Below are 6989 nucleotides of genomic sequence, written 5' to 3'. Positions count from 1 at the left end.
TTTTCCTCCTCTATTTTTCTAAAATTAACAATTGTTGCAACCCACACATGGAAAAGGCATTTTCAGTTCAGTGTGTTTTCTCTGTTATCTCTTTTCCTTTTTTTCAAAGAGAAATTGTACACTGAGGTGAAAGTGGGTGGCTGGTGCTTGGTACCTGGTCTGTCTTTGTTTACATCCCATCTCAGGATCTCGGGAACTTCGGTGTCCCCTTGGACATTCTTTTGAGATCCATGCTTGTTAACCTGACATGATTCTCCAGTCAGGAAAAGCTGTGCTCATCAGCCCAAGCAGCGAGCTGTCTGAGGGTGGTTAAGGGGTTCTGCCTGGGCACAGATAGAGTGGAGTAGATACTGGAAAATCTTCCTAGTTAATGGAAAATAAAATTGTGTAGACGTCCCTTTCTAGGTGGGGTGTTGGGAAAGGATTTACAACACTGATATTTCATGCAAATCATGCCAGGCCCACAGCTTCCTTGCACCAGCCGGACTCGGCGTTCTTGCCCCATACTCCAGATTCTCCACTCGCTGCCCAGCCCATCTTCAGATCCGCAACGACCCCTGGTTGACTTTGCCATTGATAATATACCGACCTCAAAGGAAGAGTCAGAGAAACCTGGTTCAGAAGCCTCTTCTTTGAAGTTCATATGCAAAGGCGTTTCTCTCTCTCATTTTATCTAGTTACAGCTTATTAGTTTTTTTTCCTTCAGTCTTTATTTAAAATGAGTCCCTTCCCCTACCCCAGTTGTTACCCTTCCATGATTCTTAAGGAGGGTATGCTTTCTGTAATTTGAATGCCTGTTTTGTTTGTTGTTGGTTTTTGCTTTAAGTGGCGCCTTTGCTAACCGCCTTCACCTTAGAAATCATTAAGATGGTTTTCAAAAGCTCAACTTCTGGGAATTATGAAGTATTTCCTGTGTTTCCCAAGTCTCCGTCTTATAATGCAGATGATAACATCACGCTACACTGGGCTGAAGAGATCTGGTATTCGGGGACCCTTTCTAACAGGGCGAAGTAAGAGCATCAGCGTCACAGAACAACTTACTATTTAGTGTCAAGACACTATGTTTTCAGACTGCGGGAGTAGGAAGCTGTTCTTTGGAGTCATTTTTTTTTTTTTTCTGGATAATGTGAAAGGATCCAATCTCTCCCTGCCCCCTCCAAAACAAACAAACAAACAAACAAACAAACAAACAACACAGAAGTTGTTAGTTCTCCTTCCCTACAGCTCAGTGTTCTTTTCAGTCCTGTCGTGAGTGTGAATGCATTCCAAAGGCCCAGAAATGGAAGGGGGAGGGGCTGCTAAGCTACAGAGGTAATTCAGACATGGCAATGCCCAACTGCTAAAGGCGTTAGCAGGTCTCTGGACTGGTTCCTTCAGCTTATAAGGACTTGTACCATTGTGTGGGCTGGGGGGGGGCAGGTGCTGCTGGGGGTTAAATCCCACGCCTTGCTCATACTAGGCAACTGCTTGCGCTGCCACTAAACTATATCCCCAGCCCACAGCATTTAATCTTAAATTTACAGAGTAAAGTGTATGCCTTTGCAGTGTGGGTTCTCAGCCAACGCTGTGACTTGGGCTTCTTAACTCACGAAACCCAAAAGGTTGTCCTCTTCCCCCCCCAGCCTCCCTGTTTCTCTCTAGGTTTCCTTTCATCGTCTCTTTGATCTTGGTTTTAAGTCTGCTTCAAGTGTGTTGTATTTATTTTGATGGCATGTGTTGTTCACATAGAGGTCCTAATGGTGTGGTGCTCTATGGGATGTGAGCAAGCAGAGAATTACTGTTTTTTCTAGTTTATGGTATTATCAATAAGTACAATAGACTCAGAAGAAAGTGGAAATAAATATTGGGTGTTACTGAAACAGCAAAAAGAATGGCAAGAAAACAAAGGCAGAAGATTGCCATTTATATCTTACAAAAATTGTACTTCCTGATCTTGTTCTGAGGGTTTGGCATGCCATGGGAAGGCCCTGCAGCCCCGTGGGGCAGGCTCTGGACCAGCCTTGCCTGCATTTGCATCCTCACTGTGTTATTATGTTTTCTTCCCTTAAGTTCCTTAAGCCCCCACTTCTCATTCCTAATCTTTAAAATGGAGCTAAGCTCGCATACTTAGGAGAAACAAACATGCATGCATAAAAATACCCTCTGTATTAGTGGATTCTTAGCACTCAGTTACGAGCCTGCTTTTGTCACCCACAGATATCCTGAGCCTTGGTCATCCTCCTTTGCTCTGAATCCCACGCTGTTGTCAGTATCAAGCGACTGTTGCCTTTATATGCTTGGAATGTTCACAGCACATATAACCTTTGTACATGGGAGAAACTGAGCAGGCCCAGAGGATTTATTAATGTTGGTTGCTAAGTTGAGTTGCTTCAAAACATTCCCCCATAAGCACCCCTTTGAGGGTAGGCATGAAAGTCTGTCTTAAAGAAACAGTAGAAATGCCTTGGCCCGAGTCGCAGCAGAGGCTGACATAATTTCCTTGCTTCTCATTCCTGTGTACAGACCATTCGATAATTTCCTTAAAAGTTCTTAAACTTGTGATTAATAGGGCCGGGAGCCGCCGTTCACCCCTCCCTCTGCTCCTGCCACCAGAGCTACTTCTTTACACAGAACTTCCCAACTTCTACCCGGACATCAAAGCCTCGGGCTCCTTAAGCAAACAGGCCCTGTGGAGAGGCTGTTGTGCGGCCTCAGCCCTGAGAAGAATGCGTGTGCTTGTTTGCCACACTGGCAGGGCTGAGTCCAGGCTGACGGAACTCAGTGTGTCTGTTGGCGCCTTCAGAGAGCTGCTGCCCTCAGCCTGTTGGCGATCACCAGACCTTTGTAACACCCGAAAATCTGAAGATTGTTGTTGCCTTTAACTGTCCCAGAACTTCCTGGCTGCCTCATTTATCCCAGAAATAGCCTGTCTCCATTCTGCCCCCTACCCCACCCCCGCCCTCCAATTCTCCACTAGATAAACTCTAGTTTATCTCTCTTCTTTTTAAATTTATATTTTGGTTTTTCGAGACAGGGTTTCTCAGTCGCTATGGAGTCAGTCCTGGAACTCACTCTGTGTAGACCAGGCTGGCCTCAAACTCACAGGTATCTGCCTGTCTCTGCCTTCCGACTGTTGGGATTAAAGACAGGAGCCAGCACCTGCCCAATTTATCTCACTTCTTCCAAGGCCCTTTCCACTCAATTTTGGGTCAAGGCATAGGAATTCAGAAGGCTGCCCCTCTTGGTTCTGATTGAGCAGAGTAAGCCATGGCCTCAGGTAGAGCCTTCTGCCATACAGACTGGACTGAGGGTGATGTTAGTGAGATGCTCGCCATCCCCAGAGGCGCCATCTGCAGCAGCTGTGATGAGTTCCCCTCCACTCGGGCTGATGCCCTGAAGGACTGAGCTTTGGTTGACATGAAGGTGAAAGGCTAGCCAGGTGTGACAAATGGCTCCAAAGGCATATGGTATAATAGTTAGGGAAATATTGGCGTACTGCTGACGCCAATATTTGCCTCTATGAACTGCAATTTTCAATTAGAAGTCCGAGGCAGGTGGCTGGAAGCAGCTCCTGTCTGGCCAGTTCCTAAAGGCTCTTTTCTTTTTATAGGAATGTTAGCCGCAGACCCTGCTCCGCTATTCCGCTCTACTTTCTCACGGCAGGCTCACGGAGGCTGCTCCCAGGTCCTTCTGAGCTCCGCCATTGGACTCCCAGTGGGTGACTACTGTGCTCCTCAGTTTCATCACGGGTGACCTCTCACCCTGTGTGGTTACCATATGGCATGCGATGCTTAGCACCGCTTGTGGCCGTCAGCTGGAGAACTTTCTGCCTCCGCCTCCTCGAATCCTGTCCAATCTCCCACCGCCTCAGTCTCTGCTATCCAGGAAATTATGGCTTTGTTTTGAGGCAGGAGAAACAAGGCTCAGCTGTTTTATATGATGAGGAACTAATGTGGAGGCAGAAAACCCATCCAATTTGACATGTAGCCCCCTCTAGAAAGAGCTATATTGCGTTGGCTCCAGAAATCTTGCGGAATAGCTACTGCATCTGTCAGTGTCCAGTCCACTGCCTTGGTAAGCAGAAAGTCTCTTGTGTCTTCTGCCCCCTCCGTTTAGAACTTTGGTAGGAACTTGTTCACGCCACTTCGCGGCCTCAGGGTCTCTGTGTGTGGGTTTCTGGGGTAATGGTGCTTGAAGAACAAAGCGGTCTGTGTGTCTGGTCTAGGTGTTTTGTTGTTGTTCAGTGGTGGCTCCACTCAGAAATGGGTTAGGCTGGGCGGTGATGGCGCACACCTTAAATCCCAGCACTCGGGAGGCAGAGGCAGGTGGATCTCTGTGAGTTCGAGGCCAGCCTGGTCTACAAAAGCTAGTTTCAGGACAGGCTCCAAAGCTACAGCTAGAGAAACCCTGTCTCAGAAAAAGAAGAAGAAGAAGAAGAGGAGGAGGAGGAGGAGGAAGAGGAGGAAGAAGAAGAAAAAAATGGGTTAGTAAATGTAGTTTGGAGCTAGTTTGGTTGAAAGCATTCATACAAGACTCATTGTATCAATAGGTGTTATATCAACGCTAGGTGAAAGCTGGGCATGTGGGTCTGTTCCAATAGAGGCTAATACTTCTCTATCCTTAATAGAGAAAGCACTATGAAAACAGAACCCGTGGTGCCCTGCTGAGAAAGCCCTCTGATATAATCTTGTGTTTTGTGTTTCAGTCTCTGTCCCCCAATTCCTCATCTATGATGTTGCCAGTTTTAGATTAGCATAGAAACATTTTTTACAAACATTCTGTGGTCCACATAGAAGAGGGCAGAGGCTCTGATCACAGGTGTTACTTGATTCCCAATCTAGAGGCAAATGTTGGCTGTTGAGCTTGCGCAGATTGTGGGGTTCACATCTGGAGCTGGTGCTCAGCCACTTGCTTCAGTAAGACGTGAGCATTCCCGAAAGAGAGGAGGGTGCCTTCCAGGCAATGATGAAGGACCTTTGCCTCTTATCGTAGGGGGAGTAATACTTTATTGTCCCCTGATGCCTGGGAATTTTAACGCTAATAAAAGCTACTAGTTTGGATAGTCCAAACATGGCTGGTCCAATAACTATGTAGCCGGAAACATGGGGTTTGTTGTGGTCTGTTTTTCCTTTCTCCTAAACTTGAGCTTTTTTGCTCGTTTGTCCTCTTTCTAGCAACCCAAGTATTTGCAAATATGTGGTAGACTTACTTTAAGTCTACGCACGTAGGGAAACTCGAATGTGATGAGCTGACTTGATTTGTTGTCCTCTAAAGAAAACGTGCTTTGGTTCCTTGTGCGTGGGGCGGGGGTCTGGCTATTAGTCCTCCTGTGTTGGCTTTAGTTAAGGGTTTGCTGTGTGTTCAGCTCTGATGGTACACTCCTGTGTTAGGGGTTTGCTGTGTGTTCAGCTCTGATGGTACACTCCTGTGTTAAGTTCTGATGGTACACTCCTGTGTTAAGGGTTTGCTCTGTGTTAAGTTCTGATGGTACACTCCTGTGTTAGGGGTTTGCTGTGTGTTCAGCTCTGATGGTACTCCTGTCAGTTTTAAGGTTGTTTCGACTCCCTTTAAGGACCAAGAGATTGGGGCTGGAGAGATGGCTCAGCGGTTTAGAGCACTGACTGCTCTTCCAGAGGTCCTGAGTTCAATTCCCAGCACCCACATGGCAGCTCACAACTGTCTGAAAATCCAGTTCCGGGGAATCTGACACCTTCACACCAATGTACATAAAGTTAAATAAACCATAAAAATATTTAAAAAAAAAAGGACCAAGAGATTGAACTATGAAAGGCAGTTTCAGTTCAATTATTCTCAGACGAAGCAGCTCTAATCAGATGTTTATATGGCGCTTGCTCCTTGCAGGAGGGACCCAAAATATCAATTAGTTCTATACAAAATACCCAAGATGTATCTTTATATGCAGACGTGAGTTATGGCTCTCCTCATTCATGACTCCGTGATCATGGAGAATTATTTGCTTTTCTTGACTATCATAGCTGTTTGTTTGTTTTGGTTTTTTAAACTAGAGAGACACTCTCTGATTGTTCAGAGGGTCAAATCGGAAGTTTTATCGAAGTATCATATTAAATGTAATGTACTAGGAGGTGCCCAGTGCATGAGCCTCTTACTATATGCTGAGTGGAGCCGGGGGTGTATCTTAACAAAGCTAAACTGTTAATGCCTTTTTACGGATTTTGGTGTTCAGAAGTGCTCCCTAGGAGTGTGCAGCAAGGCAGGGAACTACAGAGCAGTGCTCTGGGAAGGCAGGGTGGAGAGATCTGTGCAGGCCCTGAGACAGGAAGATAGGAGGCTGGCTCTAGAGCGATGATGCCAAGACTAACGTTTCCGCAAAAGCACATCGAGAAGTAAAATTGACAGCTGTTCAGGGAAGAGGAGAGGGGCTCAGGCAGTGTGGGCAGAGTGTTTGAGAAGATCATCTGTGAAAGGGTTTTTTTTTTTTTTTTTTTTTTTTTTTAACCAGAAAGTGCTAGATCTGAGGCCAGAGCTAGAGAAGCCAGAGGTGGCCCTGGAGAACCAGAAAGAGCATCCCTTTCAGAGACAGCCTATTGCTGTGGGCTGAAGGGATGTGCCCAGCAAGAGAGATGAATGGAGGACAGGGTGGCCCTGAGGTTCAGGGGCTCTAAGGAACACGTTTGGACTCGAGATATTATTTTTGAATTTGTGTGTGTGTGTGTGTGCGCGCACACACACACAGGAACGCACACGTGATGGCAAGCATGTGAAGATCAGAGGACTACTCCCAGGCATGCGTCCTTTCCTGCATCTTGTAGGAAGGCTCAAGCTCAGGTATTTGCCCGCCTGAGTACAATCACCTCTCGCTACCTGCTGAGCCATCTCACCAGCCCAAGGCTGGATATCCTTAAAGGCGAGTGGAGGCACAGCGTGAGAAACCTAGATGTCCATGACCACATCTCTTTTGTTTGAATATTTATGAGCTCTGGGACAGGGTTGAATGCCAACTGCTCCCATCTTTCGCAGCTGGACTAGAT

General features: G+C 46.5%; 1 protein-coding gene across 4 annotated transcripts in view; it reads left to right on the top strand.

Moving 5' to 3' along the window:
* Positions 1-6989, top strand: part of Sort1 (sortilin 1) — an 83195-nt gene that overhangs the window by 1701 nt on the left and 74505 nt on the right. The gene's annotated exons all lie outside the window — the stretch shown is intronic.

This window comes from Myodes glareolus, chromosome 17, assembly GCF_982192425.1.
Source record: "Myodes glareolus chromosome 17, mMyoGla1.1, whole genome shotgun sequence".
Lineage (NCBI taxonomy): Eukaryota > Metazoa > Chordata > Mammalia > Rodentia > Cricetidae > Myodes > Myodes glareolus.
The sequence above is the reverse complement of the archived record's forward strand: the minus strand, read 5'-3'. Positions and strand labels throughout refer to the sequence as shown.